Raw genomic sequence first — 23421 nt, forward strand, 5'->3', positions numbered from 1 at the left:
ACCTGGCAGCGGCAGCATTAGGCGTTAAACATGTCGCATATTAATCGCACTAACATTATTCAATAAATTCTTAAGAAATCTGTTTTTCACAAAAACTAATTTAAAACAAAAGTAAACTAATTAACAAAGAGAAACGTCTGCTAACGGAATAAGTGCAATACAATTACAGCAAATGAGGTTTTTTAAATATAAACATGTATGTATATTATAGGCTACAAACTCATAACAAATTTGGCACAATAAATGATTATCTTCTGTAGTATTTGACGTAACACTTTAAGTTTTCGCGCTTTGTACACATATTTTAAGTCACATAATCGCGTTCGACCGGTATGTGAATTAAAATATATTTGACATAAAAAAACAATATTTATAGATTTTGGGAATGTGTATGATGACTAAGTAATATTATTGTTTTTTTTGGCCACCGAAAACGCTATTAGCGATGTACTGACGTGATCGAATTCGAACTTACTTTATATCAAAACAATCAATTCACTGACATAATTAAACTTTATGCCTCATCACAGTGCCTCATACTTAAAAGTCAGAAAATGTTGTTTTCGAGTAGGTAGAATAACCTGATGCACAGATAATCTATAAATTAAAATGACTGTGTTGTTTTCACCTGATTACGTAAAAGTATACTTTAAAAATATTTTTTGCTGTTTGTAGGTCATAACAAAATATGGTAATATTTTATTTCAGTTAATTGGACAGTATTTAATCATATACCTAAGAGAGACTTTAAAAACCGGCCAAGAGCGTGTCGGGCCACGCTCAGTGTAGGGTTCCGTAGTTATCCGTATTTTTCTCAAAAACTACTGAACCTATCAAGTTCAAAACAATTTTCCTAGAAAGTCTTTATAAAGTTCTACTTTTGTGATTTTTTTCATATTTTTTAAACATATGGTTCAAAAGTTAGAGGGGGGGGACGCACTTTTTTTCCTTTAGGAGCGATTATTTCCGAAAATATTAATTATATCAAAAAACGATCTTTGTAAACCCTTATTCATTTTCAAATACCTATCCAAAAATATATCACATGTTGGGGTTGGAATGAAAAAAAATATCAGCCCCCACTTTACATGTAGGGGGGGTACCCTAATAAAACATTTTTTTCCATTTTTTATTTTTGCACTTTGTTGGCGTGATTAATATACATATTGGTACCAAATTTCAGCTTTCTAGTGCTAACGGTTGCTGAGATTATCCGCGGACGGACGGACGGACGGACGGACGGACGGACGGAAGAACGGACGGACGGACGGACGGACGGACGGACGGACAGACAGACATGGCGAAACTATAAGGGTTCCTAGTTGACTACGGAACCCTAAAAAAGGGCCAAGTAGCCTATTGTAGTTAGTTTTACTGTAAAGTCAACAATATGAAGTAATATGAATATCATCAAGAGAAGTTGCAAAACAAGCTCAAGTTACGAAACTTATAACTTGAGCTTATGAAAGTGCTCTTAACTGACAAAGTACTGTCTTACTCTTGAGGTTTACCTGAGGCCGTATTGGACATGTTCTGTTTTCAGCATGTGATAGTACTATTAAATATACTAATAATATTATGAAAAATATTTTTCTAACAATAGACAAAAGGATTATACATCGTGCATTTTTTTTAGTTTTTTTTTTTCAAGAAAACGTCTGCGAGCGAAAATAACATCGTTAGTTTAGTTTCTACATAAATGAATAATGAAGTAAAAAAACTTAATCCAGAGTCCTACCATCTTTTATTTATGCTATAGGAGGCAAACGAGCAGAAAGGACTCCTGATAGTCCTGATGGTACACGGATGACACCCGAAGCACTTGAAGTATTGGAGGTGCGTTGCCGGTTTTTAAGATGTGTGTAATAATCATCATCCTCATAAGCCTTCAGGTTTAGATATACTGTCTAAAAACTAGACTAGTTATCCGTATTACGGCCTAGCCACGACATTGGTCTAAGCGGGACAGCGGTGAGCGGCAGCCATACGTGCGAATGAAAAGTCCCATCCATCGCTGTGTCTCGCTCCAATTGTCGTAGTTGGCCCGTTAGTGGTCTACAAAATACACTTAACTCTATAGGTCTAATGTAATAAAACTTCTCAACTTCTAATTTTAAGTATTCGTCTAAGTAATTCTTGGTTTTCTGAAAACATTATTTTATTTATAGATACAACATTTTCGAAAAAAATCAATATACTGTAGTAGATCTCAAAATATTACCTCGCTCTAACAAACACACTATTCATTGTATCCCGTAAAAAATTGCAAAGAAAAGTCACACAAAACGTATAGAGAGATCCCATTAAGATGTGACAAACATTTATTGGCTGTCACGGTGTCACGCCCCCGCTCTTTCGATCACAATAATAGCAATCCCTTTTAGCAGGGAAAAGGAAGAGGACGACCGGCTGTATTTATAAACGTAGCACCCATTTTCCTCATTTTTTTTTTCTTAAACTTTTTGTAAACGGTACCCATTTTTCTCCTTCGGCATTAATTTAATCATGTCGATAGGTATTTAGATTTTTGTAAGTGTTGGTAACCAAAAACATGCTACCCTAATAAAACATTTTTTTCCATTTTTTATTTTTGCACTTTGTTGGCGTGATTGATATACATATTGGTACCAAATCTCAGCTTTCTAGTGCTAACGGTTACAGAGATTATCCGCGGACGGACGGACGGACGGACGGACAGACAGACATGGCGAAACTATAAGGGTTCCTAGTTGACTACGGAACCCTAAAAAAGAACATTTTGCACAATATTTCTGATCAATAACGTTACCTACCCAACTACCTATAGGTATTTTTAAAGTAAACTAAAGTTCGGACTGTTTTTACAATATAAAAATAATGTTCGCTACATGCCGGAGCAAACGTCTTAAAGAGAGAGAAAAATATGCAGACTATGCCACTGGTCTCACCGCGAGCTAGTAAGCTATGAGCTATCGGCTATAAAAACGAGCAAATGATAATCACTCCCGTGTAGCAATGCACGGTCGAGAAGTTTCCAAAGTTGCAGAACATTCCTCATGAGAATTTTCGGTAACTTCTGAGAATGTTCTCGAGAACGAGAATTTATCAGAATACTTAGTAACTTCGTAGTTTGTACCATAATTTCGTCGAACTCAGCAAGTCAAGACGTAGTCCCGTGGTAGTGCGCTGGCTTCTTATGCCGATGTTCTCAGGTTCGATCCTGAGAGCGTTTTTTTTTTGTATATACATATATTGTCATGACCAAAAACAGGCATCAAGAAATAATAGTTCAGTACCTAATTTTAAAAAGTCAGGACTAAAACTGTGAAGTCTGAAAGTCGAAATGTTCCCTGAAGTATAGTGAGACTTTAGGTAACTTATCACTTATCAACAAAATAGCTAACTGTAATAGACAATATTATACCTATAATAACATATAGTTTTATATTATGCCCATTTAAACATTATTTCAAGTATATTCTCTTGTTTAAATAATAAATTGCATGTTGCGGGAATGTTCTGCGAACATTCTCAAGAATGTTTCCGCTTTTTGGGAATGTTCTGCAATTTCTACATTACTACTCCCGTGCAAATAAAAGAGACACGGCGATATCTATAGTTACTCGCCCAGCGATGAGCTATCAAAATCGCCGTGTCTCTTTTATTTGCACGGGAGTTAGGTGTTCTTATATTTTGTTCGTTTTTATAGCCGATAGCTCATAGCTTACTAGCTCGCGGTGGCACCAGTGCTTAAGTTTGTGTGATAATGCTGTTTCGGAGCTGTTCAATTTAGCTTTAAAGGCAGGGACCGGAAAACCCCTTTTTAGGCTTAACTTCATCAATTTGCTTACCCAATCAATTTTCTTACTAAATAAAACGGTAAGCTTTTTTAAAGGTAACCTTTAAAAACGGTAAGCTTATTGAATCTGTTACTATGAGGTTACCATAACTACTAACTAAGTTAACTCCGAAACCCTATCGCGATAGGGTTTTTAAAACCTGTTTTCATTGAGTTATGGTAAGCTTTATCCGTTCCTTGTTGTCTTTCTACATTGAAACTGGTTTGCTATAGATAGAGCTTGTCTCAGACGCATGCACTCGAATTTGCGTAGTTATTACCATTTGACATGTACGTCATTTAGTTTCTGTATTTGATAGTACAATTATTGACCTACTCGTACTCATCAGTATATTATAAGGGAATAAAATGAAGTAGGTTTTTACAGCAAGCAAGGTTTTGTACCTACTTTTAGGGTTCCGTAGTCAACTAGGAACCCTTATAGTTTCGCCATGTCTGTCTGTCTGTCCGTCCGTCCGTCCGTCCGTCCGTCCGTCCGTCCGTCCGCGGATAATCTCAGTAACCGTTAGCACTAGACAGCTGAAAATTGGTACCAATATGTATATTAATCACGCCAACAAAGTTCAAAAATAAAAAATGGAAAAAAATGTTTTATTGGGGTACCCCCTACATGTAAAGTGGGGGCTGAATTTTTTTTATTCCAACCCCAACGTATGATATGTTTTTAGATAGGTATTTAAAAATGAATAAGGGTTTACTAAGATCGTTTTTTGATAATATTAATATTTTTGGAAATCATCGCTCCTAAAGGAAAAAAAATGCTTCCCCCCCCCTCTAACTTTTGAACCATATGTTTAAAAAATATGAAAAAAATCACAAATGTAGAACTTTATAAAAACTTTCTAGGAAAATTGTTTTGAACTTGATAGGTTCAGTAGTTTTTGAGAAAAATACGGAAAACTACGGAACCCTACACTGAGCGTGGCCCGACACGCTCTTGGCCGGTTTTTTACTTTTAATTTTTATTTATTTTGAACTTCACTATCAGTCTCATAAAAATAACTATAACAATGCATGTGCTCAAAAAGTGCGTTTACAATGCATGTGCTCGAAAAGTACGTTTTTTACGAAGCAAAATCGTGCAGCAAGTAGTAGGTACTTTTAAAGTAGTACTTTTCCACACTAGTTCTTTTTACTTTAAATTTTGAACTTCACCATCACTCCCATAAAAATAGCTATAACAATGTATGTGCTCGAAAAGTGCGTTTTCTATAAAACAAAATCATGCGGAAAGTAGTACTTTTCCGCACTAGTGTTTTTTACATTCCAATTTTATTTAAATTTTGAAGGCCACCATCCGTCCCAGAAAAATCGTTCGGAAAGTTGTACATTTTCGCACTAGGGTTTTTTACTTTTTTTTTAAATTATGAACTTCGCTATCAGTCCCGTAAAAATAGCTATTATAATGTATGTGCTCGGAAAGTGCGATTTATATGTAGCAACATTGTGCGGAAAGTAGTACTTTTCCGCACTAGCGCTTTTTACTTTTCAAATGTTTTTAAATTTTGAACTTTACTATACGTCCCAGAAAAATCGTGTGGAAAGTAGTACTTTTTCAAACTAGTGCTTTTTACTTTAATTTTTTTTTTTATTATGAACTTCGCTATGAGTCTCATAAAAATAGCTATTATAATGTATGTGTGCTCGAGAAGTGCGTTTCCTATGAAACAAAATCGTGCGGAAAGTAATACTTTTCCACACTAGTGCTTTTTACTTTTCTTTTTTTTTACATTTTGAACTTCACTATCCGTCCCCGGAAAATCGTGCGGAAAGTAGTACTTTTCCGCACTAGTGTTTTTTACTTTTAATTTTGAACTTCACTATCAGTCCCATAAAAATAGCTATTACAAAAGTGCGTTTTCTATAAAGTAAGATCGTGCGGAAAGTAGAGTACTTTTCGGCACTGGTACTTTTTACTTTTAATTTTTTATTTTATTTAGGACTTCACTATCAGTCCCATAAAAATAGCTATTACGATGTATGTGTTTCAATTTTGCTTCATAGAATACGCACTTTTCAAAAGTGCGTATTCTATGAAGCAAAATTGTGCGGATAGTAGTACCTACTTTTCCGCACTAGTCACTAGTGCTTTTTACTTTTAATTTTTTTTTAAATTTTGAACTTCACTGTCTATCCCAGAAAAATCGTGCGGTTAGTAGTACTTTTCCGTACTAGTGCTTTTTACTTTTTTTTAATTTGTTACTTCTCTATCAGTCCCATAAAAATAGCACTGTATGTGCTCGAAAAGTGCGTTTTCTATGAAGCAAAATCGTGCGGAAAGTACTTTTCCGCACTAGTGCTTTTTACTTTTCATTTTTCTTTAAATTTTGAACTTCACTATTAGTCCCATAAAAATAGCTATTAGAATGTATGTGCTCGAAAAGTGCGTTTTCTATGAAGCAAAATTGTGCGGAAAGAAGTAGGTACTTTTCCACAATATTCACTGGTGCTTTTAACATTTTTTTTTATTTTGCTTTTAACTTTAACTTAACTGATGACTGGGACTGATAGTGAAGTTAAACTTAACTTTAACTTCACTATCAGTCCCATAAAAATCGTGTGAAAAGTAATACTTTTCCGCACTAGTGCTTTTTAAAATTCAATTTTTTTATTTTATTTTGAACTTTACTATTATAAGTCCCATAAAACCAATGTCTTTCAAATTCGAAAATTGTACTAACATAACTTTTAATTTTAATAATTACTAAAGTATTTTGTCTTATTATGTTTTTTTATTTACTCGCACAATGCAAAGTAAAGCATTGTTTGAAAACTTTGAAACATGTGCGCAAAGATGATTTCCGAAATTCCGACTCGTATCGGCTTATATGACACTCATCAGAAATCACCTACTTTCCGCACTTGTTGCATAAATAGCTATTTTGACATTTTTAACAAAGCCCAATTGAGAAGATGTTTTCAATTATCTAATCGTAAGATATCGATATAATTATTTGCTTTGTTCTTTTACAATATTTTTTTTAGTTAGTTCTTTACTAAAATTTGCTCTCGAGTATGAGCGTCTTTGGTGAGATGGTCCGACGGCCAAACAAAAGGTTGATCTTTAAAAAGCTTGTTCGGAAACGCACAGGTAAGATAGATAAACAATAGAACGACCCGGCGCGCGCTACGAATGCATTCAATGTCAAAACACACTATGATAATTCAGGTCAGTTATGTTTTAAATTTTAGTGTAAGGTTTTAAAGTCCAATATTGTTTGAATCGACATAAAACTACGTTATTTGAATCGACATAAACTTGTTTAGAGACGATACGTATGAGCTTGTACTCGCTATGGTTATTCAATAATAAGTTGAATTTCAATGTGCGCAGAGATTAAAGTTGCTTAAACGGTTTAATAATTAAAATGATAGGGTAACCTTTAAGACTGGGTTTGGTTTTCGTTAGAGGTTATTTAAGTTAACTGTATCAGATAGGCTTACCCTATCAAACAGTCACCCTTACAAAAGGTTACCATTATGGTTGGGGTTTTTAAAACAACTTCTAAAATAAGCCTATGAAAAACCCCGGTTATGGTAAGCGGTTCCGGTCCCTGGTTTTAATTTATCTCCACTCGTTTCATACTTCCTCTTTTTCGCACTTGTATCGTAATGTAGATACTATTATGATGTTTGAAACACTAGTACCTACTTATTCACACAACAATTGCGTAAAAACCATTAACTATTATAAAACATAACAGATACACTGATTCTGCTTCATATCCATTATCAAACTAAATAAAACATCAAAATAAAGCGTTACCCTAGATAATGTAATACGTGATGAAAATATTTACATCATTCAATTATGTTGAGAAAAATCGTATTTAAATGCAATGATCCAATAAACTAAATATATAGTGAACAACTTGGGAACAAATCAAATGAATGATTTGATTTGAATGATTTGTGTAGATGGCAGCACCATCTCTCTCGCTATATCGCGAGTAATCCTGCAAAGGATTCATATAAGAGGTGCGAGCACAAATTGCTCGCCCTTAGAGTTGGCGCCTATCCTTATCAGAGATAACATACACTAGAGAAATTTCGTCGGGTACAACGGCGGGCGGGTGGTCTAGTGGTAAAGACGTTAGCCGCGTAAGCTGAAGACCCGGGTTCGATTCCCGGCTCGGCCACCAGTGCACCTTGTCGTTTTTTCTTTCGTGTTCATGATATATATTTCAATTTAATAAATATATGTGAGTGTGTTTAGTAAAACGTCCCACTTTGTCGGTTACCATTAAGGCGAGATTTACTTATATCTTTATATGAATAAACTGACAAAGCGGCTTTATTGCAAACGACAAGTGGGACGTTATCCCGTGCACACTCACATATAGTGATTTAATACCTAAAGAAAATACAGTTCCAATTATTTGTGATCCTTTCTGCGCGAACCAAGTTTACAATTTTTAGAAAAACAACTGAAATGCATCCGATAGCCGTTCTAAAAAATTACAATGTGTACTTCTACTTTCCAATACTTGTAAAAATACATGTATATTATTGGCATGTTTCTTTAAATTAAGCAATCCATCCATACTTAAACGAGAAAGTGTGTGTGTCTGTTTGTTTGTCCGTCTTTCACGGCAAAACGGAGCGAATTGACATGATTTTTTAAGTGGAGATAGTTGAAGAGATGGAGAGTGACATAGGCTACTGTTTGCCTCTTTCTAACATGAGCAGAGCCGCGAGCAAAAGCTAGACCTTCGTAAAAAAAAGTACACTTTCGACTGGAAATTTACTTTTGGCTATTCATTGATATACTAAAACTCTGTACGTACCTATATTTTATTTTTAAAAGACGTGCTGCTTCCTAACGACAAAAGGTAACGACATTATCAGAAACACAATATATTTTTACCGTAATGTTTCCCTTTCGAATGAATCAACCTGTATATACCTCTCCAATCGTTTACCAAGACAATGGCGTAATGTGCGCTGAAAATATCTCGGCAATAAATAATTTAGCGGGACCGATGCAGAAGGTATTTACAAGGAGCCAATTCTGTTTAAACGATTGATATAATGTTCATCGGATTTTGATACGTCTTTGAGTAAAACACCAGGGCACGTAGCCGAAAGGCACAAACGCTCACGAAACGCTCTCGAAACGAAACGCTCGTTGATATCTATCTCTTTCGCTCTTTCGTATTGGCGCGACAGAGCCAGACTACCTTTCGCAGCGTTTCGTTTTCGTTTCGCGTCGCAGAAATGCCATTCGGCTACGCCCCCAGTTTGCGGCTTACGTTTCTTGTAGTAAGAAAACAACGTTATTTCTTTTTTTTTGCTAGAACATTGCTGAATTGGTTTGTAAATAATTATGTAGAACTTTCTACCATTAATTAATTGTTGTGAGCCGTTAATGAACTCATCTCAAAATGAACAACTATTATAACGATGTGTCTGTATCAAAAACGACGTTTTTAATAAATCGCAACTTTTCTCAATGACCGGTCGGTATTCGGTATCCTATCTCAGTGTAATCTTACACGCGTTTTATAAGTTTGACGTGTCTGTCTGAACGGATGAACGGATTTAGATTTTTTTTTGTTTAAAACCTGAATTAAAGTGGGGAGTGTTCTTACTGTTCTTAGTCATGTTTTATGGAAATCGGCACACTGTGTCGGGAGTTTTTACAAAATTAAAATTTTGCGGTTAAGTTCCAGAAGCATTGTTGGAAGGCAGCAGTTTGTCGCATCAAAACAAAATGAAAACGACACCAAATTGTTATTTCAGAATTGACTTAAAGTAAGAGTTATTATTGGCTCTCGGTTGGGAATATTATTGGCTTGCCAATTACGTGAGAACATTTTGATTTATCAGCTTTCTTTGTTTATACATTTATCGCAGGTTGGTTTTTGTTTTCAACCATTTACTTAGTGCCACCTAGTCCATCTTCTAGGCCTTACAGAAAACCAGCGTTGCGGAGTGAGCCATGTGATGTGGCCCATACCGTGACACCTAGCTGAGTAAGGACCATTTAGCGCAACTTATAATTTTTTGTCACTAGTTTTAGTTTAAGATAGTTATTGATATGTCTTTTGTGCTAATAAATGCTTTTTCTTTCTTTCTTTTTAATGTGTAACGTTGTACGATTTTTTTTTTATTTATTGATACAATGACAAAATTATCTGTACATGGTTTGTATAAATAGTTGACTTCCTGATTTTGTTATATTCAAAGATCTGAGGTACAGCGGCGCAATTTCAACTGATCGAAATATTTACCAAGTTTTACATTGGTAGCTAGAGTGCCGTATTGGTCAATTCAATTGCCTTAAATTGTGAAAAAATATTTTCCATAATGTCAATAAGAACTACGTTTGTATGGAGAATAGATGGTCATCAATCCACCTGAAATTTTTGATTTCCGTATATTTTTCAAAATAATGCATCAATCTTATTATATCAGTAATCAGTTCATTAAATAAGCCGCGTAGTCTTAAATTCCTCAAAATGAATCTAAAATTACATTCCTAATCCTTTCATTCGGATCCAGAGCAACCTTTAAAGGGTTTCTGCTGCTTATTAGACTTAGATTAATAAAGTCTAAGTCAATAAGTCGATACACGAGCGTTTCGTGTTTATTTTTAAATATTTACGTAGAAGTGGGTAAATATATAACCGTTCTATCATTAGGTTCATTTGTATAGGCGGCAATAAAGTTGCTATTGAAAAGAATTAGCTACCATCTTTATGTAGAGTTAACAAATTCGAACCCTAGGCCACTGTATTAACTACTAGCTATTGCCCGCGGCTTCGCTCGCGTTAGAAAGAGACACAAAGTAGCCTATGTCACTCTCCATCCCTTCAACTATCTCCACTTAAAAAATCACGTCAATTCGTCGCTCCGTCTTGCCGTGAAAGACGGACAAACAAACAGACACACACACTTTCCCATTTATAATATTAGTATGGGTGTCATAGCACAGAATATATAATAGTACAAGTACAGAAGGCCCACTGCTTTGATGTTCACGACATGCCGCCTTTTTAAATGCCTACAAAATTCTTACAAAGAAACGAGCCGCACGTGCGCGGCGACCGGCTATAGGGTTGCCTATGGATTAAAACGAATTAATACTCAGATAAAATGTTATACTATTATATTCAAGTCTTGGGTACTTTCTAGGTATATCTATAGTATTTATATATTTTTGTTTAAGTTCCAACATCACAAGCCTTATTGAACCTTTCCGGGGTACTTATTAATAGTAGATCTGTGTAAAAATGTCCTATGGTATTTATTCTATTCATGATATCTATTTAACTAAGCATTATTAGCCATTCCACAAGCCGACATCGCATAAGAACCTTAAAAAAAACTCGCGACGGAAAGTAACAATAGAACGTGCGAACGTGCGTTCCGTGAGAACGCGCGCCACCCCTGATTAGGCCGCGAACTCGCGGCCGCAAGCATGTACTTGCAGCGCGGCGATAGAATCGCGGAGTGAGCCGCCCCTGGTCATAGTGACGTTTTAAATCAAGCTGTAAGAAATCTCTTACTGCTTGTCATTTTGACATGGTTGTAGAGTGGTCTAGTAGTAGTACCAGTGGTACCCTATAGCACTGGTCCCACCGCGAGTTAGTAAGCTATGATGATATGAGCTATCGGCTATAAAAACGAACAAAAGATAATCACTCCCGTGTAAATAAAAGAGACACGGCGATGTTTATAGTTACTCGCCCAGGGGTGAGCTATTAAAATCGCCGTGTCTCTTTTATTTGCACGGGACTGCTTATCTTTTGCTCGTTTTTATAGCCGATAGCTCATAGCTTAATAGCTCGCGGTAGGACCAGTGCCTATGCCACTGTAGAACTATGTCATAGGGACGTTATAAATCAGATTGTAAGAAATCTCTTACTGCTTGTCATTTTGACATGGTTGTAGAATGGCCAAGGGTTCCAATTGTTTGACTGTACAGTCAGCATTAAAAGTAGCGGATCAAACAACGCTTCACAAATAACTACCATTCTGTAACAACTAAACAAAAAGAGATGTGTATCTCTATATATAAAGAGTAATTAAAATTTGTAATTTTTTACCACAAACTGTACAAATTCATCTATATTTGGAAAAGTTATGGTGCGTTATTTCATCCGCTAGTATTGATGTTGACTGTACCTAATCGTAATATTGTCTTCGGTTACCGCGATAGTTAGATAGTTACTCATGAAATAAAACTATGGAAACGGATTAAATCGCTTATAATGAATGAACGTCGGGATCAATTGTAAATTCATTATACGCAATTTAATGTGTACCTAATCGTCTAAATCCTGTAAAGAATGGTAAGTATATTACTTTGTTTGATCCGTTATTTTTGATACCTACACAAGGTTTTCACGAGTTTATTATAAATTTAAATAGATATCTATTTTGCGATGACTTATTAATGAAAGCAAGTCATATGATAATTATGTATCCAATGAATTCGAGTAACATTTGCTACAGACGAAAGTAAGTACATATAGGATAATGATATATATAGGATATGATTTCTCGATTACTGTATTCATTTATTTGAACTAAAATATTGCTGTTCGATATTTCGATTCCAAGAATGTAACATATTGTAATTTGATGGATTCCCTAATCCGTCCCGTCCTTGCTTAAAATTTCGTGGAAGCCATTGAACTTAACTGTTGACACCCGAATGTCCTAGTCAAATAAGGTATATTATATTCACACATGCATACACGACAAGTTAGCTCAAATAACCCGGCAACTTTCGAATCAAGAGTGAACAGGCATCTTCTGGGCGAGCTCACTCCATCGTGGGCCACGTCTTTGCCTTTGGCTAGTCTGTGGCCAAGAGTAAGCCCATTTATTTATAATAAAAAATCGTTACCCTCATTACAATTTTATTAACGAGTCCTCCACCTGTAAAGTTCTCAAACACCGTTAAAACTGACTCACCTCTCCACAGAATAAATACCAGGGCGCTCACCCACAAGAATCCACTCGCGAACACTTCAAAAAACTTTAACACACCGAATCGACAAGCGAACGACGCACGACACACATCAGTAGCCAAGTTCCACTACACACACACAAGTTAATTATAGTGAATTTTAAGTTTAATAGATTTTCGTGTGGAAATAGGCTGTAACCTTAAGAATATCGGTCGGGGTTTCAATTATTCACGGCGCGGACGACGGACGGGCGACACGCGTGTTCGCCACGGCTCACAGCGAGAGACTGAACTGAAATGCATGGGCGGCGAGTACTTGTCTCGACACGTCGACTGAAAATGTTTGAACCTTATTGTGAGTGGTTAGGAACTGAAATGGGGAAAGTTAGTTCAGGTAATCGCAAGTAACATGATGAAACAATGGTACTGAGCTTGCTTGATTTTGTACCGTAGAGAGCTAAGAGGCTTAGGTCACTGTTTCTTAGAATTTACATGAGATTTAACAAGAGTACCATTTTTTAAGGTGGCAAATAAGCATACGGCTCGCTTTAACCACACCTCGAACACAGGCCATCAAAAAAAATAAAAAATGAAAAAGGCGCGTTCCTAGCACACAGTCTAAGCTCGTGTAGGTAAACGCGTAATATGCTTGTATGATTGAAATATGACAGGTCGACTGTTCGCGTTTTTGACAGGCGGTATCTGTGAGGTACCTGAGAGGGGGCACTTTCAGCGGAGAGCGGGAGTGGCCATACTGTATGATAGTACTCTTTATTATACTGTGCTTCAACCATCAAAGCAGCATCATCTTACCAAAGCAGTCCCTGTAGCCTTTGGATGCCTGCAACTCCAAGGGTGTTACATGCTATTACATGCTACATGCGCGTTGCCCAATCTTCGGAAATCTGCAACCGTATATCTTTTTTTCGAGAACTTTCAAAATGGAGGGTTCTATGAAGGAGTGTTTAAGCACAAATGCATACGTTTGTTAATTGTCAACAATAATAGTATGCAGTAAAGTATGTAGGTAGACGAAAAAGTGTTTGACGAGATTTTTTTATCCTTATGGCGCTCCTGTAAATACCTTGCTCCCGTAAATTTTACTTTACTTTACCTTATACATATTCCTATAAACTAACTTCAACAAAAGTTTTAAAGTATACTTTTATAAAGCGGGGTTGTTCTTCGTTAAGAAATAATATTTTATCTTTTAGTGAAAACTTCAACTGAAATTCAATATTTCAATGCATTCAAGTAGCAAAAATTGCTCTAAAGCAGAAGAACAACGGGCTCGCAGACAAAATGGAAACAATGGATTACTCTTTTCTCAAGAATTCAAAACTAGCAGCGTCTTACTTTCGACAAAATGTTAATCTACGCCAAGCTTTTGGAGTGGAGCTGGAATAAAGATTTGTTCATGACTTTGGTAGATAGATATTGACAGTCTAGATAGCACTTAATAGAACATCATATTATTCTAATTTTTAGCTATTGGTAGCATCAAAACTGCTAAGTAACTATTGTCATCGAAATCATGAAAAAACAACGCAAATCCTAATGCGCTGTCCAGATCTGATCAGAAGGCCAGGATGATTTAGTTTGCCATAGTTGAACATGATTGCGTTAGTCCGAACAATTTGCTATGGCCTCTGCTTTGGGGAAAACGAGACGACTAAAAAAAAGTAATTAGTCCGTCAGTTAGATTATCAAAGAATTTTAGACACGTATTTTTTATTTTTTCTCGTAAACGAAAACTAACGACGGTACAGTGCGTTGAAGTTTCGAGTGACGTCACGCCTAGGTAATTTTTTTTACTTAGAAGTGACGTCACAAGCCCCCACTCCGGAGCTCTGATGCTCTATATCTTTGTATTTCTTCATTAATTAGAAAAAGCAAAAAATATGTGTTCAGTATTTTTGAACGATCTGACGGACTAAACAGAATGCCATTCATTATACGCGATTTAATCCGTTTCCATAGTTTTATGTCATAAACAGAATGCCATTTTCTTAGGTAGTCGTAATCCCTATTGCAAAAGATAGCAAAGGTGCGATGGATGTCTGCAGCAAAAACGACAACGGGTTAGAAATATTTCACTTGCTCTAGATCTAAATATAAAGTCCACTACGTCTACAATCAAATAGAAAGAACCTTGAATCAACAAGAAACAAAAATAAATTGGGTACACCCGTGAATCCAACTTTCAATTCATGATTTGCCGTACGTCATAACGCAACTCAAAAATGTCTACGTCAACAGAAGCCTTCATCGAAAGGCTGTAATATTCAATTTTTATTTACGCTCCACGTAACAGGGATGCCAACTTAGTGGTTTTACCACTAAATTTAGGGGAAAAAGAACCAGCTAGTGGTGTTTTTAGGGAATAAATATTTTTAGGGTTTTTTTATACTACGTCGGTGGCAAACAAGCATACGGTCCGCCTGATGGAAAGCGGTCACCGGTAACCGTATGGACGCCTGCAACTCAAAAGAGTGTCACATGCGCGTTGCCACCCCAGCAGAAACTTGTACGTTCCCTTTTGCTGTGTTAAGTACAAATCAAAAAGGAGTATACAATACAAGTTCTAAGGAGGGTTCGGGTTAGTGTATTTTATCCACAAGAGTACAAAACAATTTGATACAAATTTTTACTTGATGTCTTTAGCTGGCTGGTAGAATTTACTAATAATTAATGACGATTTTAAATCATAAATATTGAATAGATGGAATTGATTCAATTTGATGTTTTACAGTAGTATTTTGTTCGTGTTGGTGTGGTGAAAAGTTTTGTGTTTCACTCGCTGGCAAAGTTTGTTTAAACCTTCGTGCCTTGAAACCATCGCAACGCTTAGATTCCACTTTTTGAACCACTCGCTACGCTCACAGTTCAATAATGGCACGTGCGGTTAAACAACGATTTTGCCCCCTTGTAAAACAAATAACTATTATTTTTCATTTCTTGGATTTCCCAAAATAAACAGTTTATGGGGTTTTTAAGTTGAGCTCTAGGGGTAATATTAAAATGGAGTTGGCAACCCTCACGTAACGTGTTGACATAGACACGGCCTCGTCCCATTTACACCGATCTAATGTGAAACGGTACAAGCATTTAAGCTGTGTATCGAACTTAGGTTGTTTAGTGGCCGGGAATGTATGGTGAGAGGTTATTCCCATTAGTTACGAATGGTAACAATAGGCTACTTAAATTACCTCCTAGTCAAATCAGCTTCTTTTTCAGAACTGTCAAAACGAATTTGAACGACTTGGAATTTATATGAAATCAAATTGATTGACGTCACGGTCAACTCAGTTACTTTATATATTTCTACCTGACTTATTTCAGTTCCTAACTTTCAGTTCGTAGCGGCTCGGCCGGGTTGTGAGCTGCGTCCTTCTCGTGCGCTGAAACTGGCTGTCCTCCCTCATCGCACTGGATTCTTGTCCAACTCGTTCAGCTGTCAGGCAATTCGTCTATGGAATGCCCTCCCTCTGCCTATCAGGCAAGCTCAGAGTAAACTCTCTTTTAAAAGCAAGTTGCGTGAGCACTTATTTGCAAACATTCGAAATTAAAGTCTACTTGATGTCTCGCACTAGGTACATTAATTATTTATTTATATATGTGTATTTTATTTATATATTTGTATTATACTAATATATATGTAGGTTTATTTATTGTATTTGTGTATGTTTATTTTATAATAGTAGGTATCGACTTGTATTTAATCATTACAATCTCATACTGGCTCTATAATATTGTGCACCAAACTATCTCTGTTTTGCCCAATGGTTGACTGGTAGAGAATGCCTTAAGGCGTTAAGTCCGCCATTTGTACTTTTTATTGATAATTTGTGCAATAAAGTTTAAATAAATAAATAAATAAATAGATAGAAATTGGATTTAAAAGTAAATTATGTCCATGTTTTTCTTATATTTATCTGATGCTTTATTTCGTGGATGGTATAAAATATTTTTCAGTACAGATGGTGTTTTTTTTACGCACTAGTGCGAGAAGTGGTTCATTATATGCCAGGTCAAAACTTCGGAGGGCCATCTGTACTGAAAAACGTCGTTCGATACACGTGCGAAGAGGAAATTCGTAACTCGTGTCGATTTAAAACACTCCCTTCGGTCGTGTTTTAATCTATCGCCACTCGTTTCGAACTTCCTCTTTTTCGCACTTGTATCGAAATGTACTATTATTTTAACTACAGTCAAGTTCCCTATTGTAGACTTTTTATCCTGTCCCATGAACAGTCACCGACATAAATAAGTGATGATTTCTGTACCTTGTCACTTTTAATCGTTTGACAATTTCGTGTAACATTTCAAACAAGACGTTAATGTGACAAGACTGAGAAGCTATAGCACATATTTATGCTGGTGACTGAACCTACGAAATTCAAATCATGAAGTATGTGGTGTTCATCATTAGTACAAGTAAAGCCATTTTCACTCAAAGTATTTACCCACTTAGTGTATTATTGTTTTCCATTGACAGTAGCTGTGGAAGAAGCTCCCTGCCGAAGTTTTCCCCAGGGCCTACATTAACGCTACAGAAATGTAAAAAATATGAAATTACTAACTGTTGCCTGCGGCTTCGCTCGTGTTAAAAAGAGACATAAAGTAGCCTATGTCACTCTCCATCTCTTCAACTATCTCCACTTAAAAAATCACGTGAATTCGTCGCTCAGTTTTGCCGTGAAAGACAGACAAACAAACAGACACACACTTTCCCATCTATAATATTTGTATGGATCTACACACATTTTTATCAAACTTCTATTCAAGATATTATACATAATTATACAGTATGTATGTAATTTACAGCCTACTGAACGTTATTTTTATTATCAGTGTTATTAAAAACGAGTTTACAGCGACTGAGGAAAAAATCTCAATTGTTACCACTGTTACCAACTTGACAACTAGTGAGATTTTCTCATTAGTCCCAAATGGTAACAAATTGTTGGTAACAAATGGGAATAACCCCTCGTGCGTTAGTGAACGGCAAGTAAGCGCATGAGCGATTAATATTTCATGGTGTTTAGTTGGTTCAGCGTCGTTGTGGGTATAACCTATTTTGTATGGGTCAGTACAGTTTTGTATGAGCAAATTGAAATGTAGGCTTGTTGTTTTAAATCTAGAAGTCTAATTTTAATGACGACTAAACATGGACGTTGACGAAAAGAGAAGGCTAGAGTCTCTCCGGAAAGAGAAGAGTAGTTTTACGGGACCCATCCAATAGGTACATTCTAAGGATTCTTCTCTTTCCGTACATTAACCTAACGTATTTGACTGACATTTTAGGTAGAATTTGATTGTATGATAGACATACTTACATCGATATCTGAACAGTTTTTTAATTTCTGTATTTTTAATATGTTTTTCTTCCTTTCTATTGTAATTACGATCAAATTAAAGTCGGTTACATTCACATGTGCAAAATCACTGTTACGTATCCTTGCATATTAACCATTCATTCTAATATTATTTACTTCATATCTTTCTAATTTTGAACGTACTTTTGACATTGGAATCTATCAAAATGCATGCGCGGATCCAGGGGGGGGGGTCATGGGGGTCATGACCCCCCTGGAGCCTAAGTTGGCCATACAAATAGACCACGTGACCCCCCTGGGGCCCCGGGCCTTTACCACGTGACCCCCCCCCCCCTGGGCACGAAGCTGGATCTGCGCTTGTCAAAATGTCGTAAATAAATGGTATATTTCAGTAACCTACGTTACAGTAAAAATTCTGATAGACATTTGTGTACGCAAATACTGAACATTCAAAGGTTGACGTTGATTAATCCGTCAAAAAATATTACAAACACAGTCAATAGACATGTTTTGATAACATGACTCAGAGAACCGCAGTCAAACCGCATATTAGGCACTGCTCCCACCAACGCCGTGGCTTGCGTGGGCGACGGTCGCGCGAAGGTCGCGCGACGGCGATGCGACGCATACGAAATCAAACCTTATCGATATGGAAGTAGACGATGCGATGAGACGCGACGGCGACGGTCGCGCGACCGTCGCCCACGCAAGACACGGCGTGAGCGATGAGCTATAGAAACGAACAAAAGGTTGTCGCTCTCAAACAAACAAACAAAATTGTATTCACAGAAAAAGGGGTATAAATTACGTGACAGTGTAAAAGACAAATTGTATCACCTTTTTCGACTGAGTTAAACAGTATGCAAATATTTACAAATGGTATACTTACAAAATACAATTATAAAATTTGGCTTGTGCGCGACAGCTTACATTATATTAGTTACATTTAAATCTCGTGTAAATAAAAGAGACGCGATGATAGCGTGCGCGAGTTATAGTTCGTCGCCGAGCGATGAACTTATAAATATCTCTCTCTCTATTTTTAGGGTTCCGTACCTCAAAAGGATAAACGGAACCCTTATAGGATCACTCGTGTTTCTGTCTGTCCGTCTGTCACAGCCATTTTCTCCGAAACGACTGGACTGATTTACTTGAAATTTGGCACGCATATGTAAACCTGTGACCCAAAGACGGACATGTAATTTAAATTAAGAAAATTCAATTTTAGGGGCCGTTTTTACCCCCCCAAAAGTGAAAATTAAAAATCAAAGTTTCTAGAACTATATTGTGTTACATATCAAATGAAAGAGCTTAGAGTATTTCAAAAAAAATTATTTTAATAATTTTTAGTAAAGTAATTTTCAAGTAATTTAAGAAAATAGGCAAAAAATGACCGGGGGGTCATTTTCCTTATCTCCGAAACTCTTAAGCCCAAAATTTTCAAAAAAATACACGAGATAGTTTTCAATTTATAGATTACAGGAAAACCTATTAAAAATCTATAGTAAAGCGTAAGTCGGACTTAAGAGAAAAAAACTCAAATTACGAATTTCACTCACTGCCGCTGCAAGGAGTTACCAAATCTCTTGAAATTGTGTGAGCGCATTTGAATATTACATATAAACTCATTCTTGTTTCGTTTTGTTCAAAATATCGATTATTCGCAAAAATAATTTAATTTAAGTACTCGAAACGAAACCGACGAGCGTGTATGAGAAACGTTATGAAAGTGTGTGAAGCGAAAGTGATTTGTCAGGATCGTAGTAAATGGAAATCCGTGATCTCTGCTTACCCCTCTGGGAAACAGGCGTGATTGTATGTATGTTGTATGTATGTATAATTTAAGTTCCTACCAAAAAGGAGGCGCTTAAGCCATTCTTGTTGTGTACGGAACCCTTGCAACGCGAGTAAAACTCGCACTTGGCCGGTTTTATTTACAGGGGACCGACTGTCTTTTGTTCGTTTCTATCGCCGATAGCTCATCGCTTTTTCGCTTTTGGCCTGTGGAATGGCATTTCTTTCACGCGAAACGAAAACGAAACGCCGCCAAAGGTAGTCTGGCTTTGTTGCGCCAATACGCAAGAGCGATAGAGATAGATATCTACAAGCGTTTCGTTTCGTGAGCGTTTGTGCCATTCGGCTACGGAGCCAGTGCTTCAATAAAAAAACGTTTACTTTTCTCTCAATAAACCTGTTTACACTGGCGTCGGACTGTTTGCGATAATGTACAATTTACTGCAGCGGATCGATGTTTATTTTCATCGCCATTTTGTAGATTGAGGAAGACGGATATCATAGTTGCGATACGCTGTTTACATACATACCTACTGCAATTCAACGAAACTTTTATTAAGGATTAATATAAAACTTTGCTGGTTACAATAAATTGCCAGTCTAGTAGAAGTTAAATCGTTGATACTTCGTGATGATCAAAATGCAGAAGAAGAAGAGTACAAAAAAGTTACATTTTGAGAGCAATTTCCGTTTAGTTAAGTACATTTGGATCACGTCTCCGATTTTGATAAAAATTTGTAGGCTGATAGAGTCAATGATGCTGAGCAAGATCCACTAGGTTTCCCAAATGTCATATGTAGTTTGTATGAAACCTTCCTTTTTGTTATAATATTTCTATACATTTTCGGTAACAAAAAAGGAAAGTTTCATACAATCCACCTAGGACATTTTGGGAAATCATGGACTCTATCACCCTACCAATTTTTATCCAAATCGAAGACGTGATCTATGAGGCATTTCTTTAGGTTAATTACGGTTAGTTTCATTGGCAAAATGTACTTATTATGCAATCTAAATACACATTGTTAAACATTGTAGTTTAATAACAAAACCTGCCAGGCAATCATGGTCGCGCGATAAACGATAAAATATAGGGCCGTCCCTATCGCACTAACAAAATAGTGCGGTAGGGACGGCCTGATGTTTTTTCATTTATCGCGCGACCATACTTGCCTGCCTGGGGCCCATTTCTTATAACTGAAAGTTACAAGTTACAAGCGGGAGTCTCTTTCCAACTTGTCATATTAGACACAAGACAGCAGTGGCGGCTGGTGAAAATTTCCGCTAGGCAACATTGACCAAAAATAACCTACCTTAACATTAGATACTTTACTAGTAATCAATTTTAGGCAAGCCGGTGGGAATCGGCTTGTATGGACCAGCCGCTGCTGCAAGACAGTCACAACCACTTGTAAATTGTAACTTGTAGCTCCGAGAAATGGGCCCCTGCTATATTGCAGTATAAATTACACTGTCTCATATATGTTGCAACGGGTCAGAGAATCACTGACCCCCATTTGTTACAAGAGCAGTCCCACACTTAATAAGTAATAGCAAGGTAATAGCTATTAATCTTGGTGCAAGCACAGAATATATAATAGTACAAGTACAGAAGGCCCACTGCTTTGATGTTTACGAAATGCCGCCTTTTTAAATGCCTACAAAATTCTAACAAAGAAACGAGCCGCACGTGCGTAACGTCGGATGATAGGGTTGCCTATGGATTAAAACGAATTAATTCTCAGATAAAATGTTGTACTATATATTCAAATCTTGGGTACTTTCTAGGTATATATACAGTATTTATATATTTTTGTTTAAGTAAGCCTTCAGCATCACAAGCCTTATTGAACTTTTCCGTGTCAGATTGTCCTATTTTATTCATGATGTCTATTTGACTATGCATTATTAGCCATTCCACACGTGGACATCGCATATGAACCTTAAAAAAACTCGCGACGTAAAGTAACAATAGAAAGTGCGAACGTGCGTTCCGTGAGAACGCGCGCCACCCCTGATTAGGCCGCGAACTCGCGGCCGCCAGCATGTACTTGTAGCGCGGCGATACAATCGCGGAGTGAGCCGCCCCTGGTGCAAGTCTATTGAATGTACGAGGGTAGTTTGACCACTTAATGACTTTCAGTAAAAAAAAGTTTTTGATGCAATCTTTTTTATTCTATTATATTTTGTAGTTTACAATTTAAAGTCGAATGCTTTAATAAAACTAATGGTACTTGAATTTTAGGTTTTTTTTTTGGTGTTCAATTACTTTTTGTGGTTTTAAAGCATCGGGGTATCAAAACTTTTTTAGTGAGTTACTTATTCCATATATTATTCCTATTTCAAAGGTAAAGAATGCCAATAATTAACCACCAATCAATACCACTTATTCCTATTCTATCAGAATTAAAGCAACCGTAATTAGTCGCTACCAAGAAAAACCCAATACAGGTCAAGGCAACACTGCCGTCGACTGAACTTGTGTAACCTTTCCAACAAGGATATAGGACTAGCGACCCGCCCCGGCTTCTTTTTTTTATACTACGTCGGTGGCAAGCAAGCATACGGTGGAGAGCGGTACCTGATGGAGAGCGGTCACCGTAACCTATGGACGCCTGCAACTCAAAGAGTGTCACATGCGCGTTGCCAACACATTAGAAACTTGTACACTCCCTTTCGTGTACTTAACACAGCAAAATGGAGTGTACAAGTTCCAAGGAGGGTTCGGGTTGCCGACGACTCAAAGGACAATAGACTTAACAAATTAGTTCCGTAGGTCCTTCCATCATTAGCACACCGCACCCTCGTTGAGCTCTGGTAGCCTTACTCACCGGCAGGAACACAACACTATGAGTAGGGTCTAGTGCTATTTGGCTGCGGTCTTCTGTAAGGCGGAGGTACTTCTCCAGTTGGGCTCTGCTCTAGATTCTAGCGACATGATATCCGCTTCGTACCAGGAGTACAACATAATATACAAGTGCGGAAAAGAGGAAGTACAAAACGAGTAAATTAAAACACGACCAAAGAGTATTTCGCACGTGTATCGTACGACGTTTTTAGTTAGTATTAGTATAGATGGCCCTCCGAAGTTTCAACATGATAAGAAATTAACCACTTTGCGCACTAGTGCTGTCAAAAGGCACCATTTGTACCTACTGAAAAAAATGTACATTACGAATATTACGATACAAGTGCGAAAAAAAGGAAGTTCGAAACGAGTGGCGATAAATTAAAACACGACCGAAGGGAGTGTTTTAAATCGACACGAGTTACGAATTGCCTTTTCGCACGTGTATCCTACGACGTTTTTCAGTACAGATGGCTCTCGGAAGTTTCGACCAGACAAGAAATGACACACTTCTCGCACTAGTGCGTAAAAAAACACCATCTGTACTGTAAAAAATAGTATCGTAAGTTTTCCTTAAAAGAGAGACATGTGCCATCGGGGATTCTTTTGCAGACCTATAAGAGAGACACACTTTTGTTATTCTTTTAAAAAACCGTAGGTATGTATTTCGATTAAAACTGTT

The 23421-nt window shown here is 36.9% G+C and overlaps 1 protein-coding gene across 2 annotated transcripts in view; it reads right to left on the reverse strand.

Annotated features, from left to right (window-relative positions):
• LOC125230172 (fibronectin type III domain-containing protein 5) overlaps positions 1 to 13015 on the reverse strand; it is a 308743-nt gene extending 295728 nt beyond the window's left edge. For both annotated transcript variants that reach the window (XM_048135227.1, XM_048135225.1), the window contains exon 1: positions 12764 to 13015. The gene's annotated coding sequence lies outside the window, so the exon portion shown is untranslated. The remainder of the gene's footprint in view (positions 1 to 12763) is intronic.
• Between the last annotated feature and the right edge of the window lie 10406 nt (positions 13016 to 23421).

Source organism: Leguminivora glycinivorella, chromosome 10 (genome assembly GCF_023078275.1).
Source record: "Leguminivora glycinivorella isolate SPB_JAAS2020 chromosome 10, LegGlyc_1.1, whole genome shotgun sequence".
Lineage (NCBI taxonomy): Eukaryota > Metazoa > Arthropoda > Insecta > Lepidoptera > Tortricidae > Leguminivora > Leguminivora glycinivorella.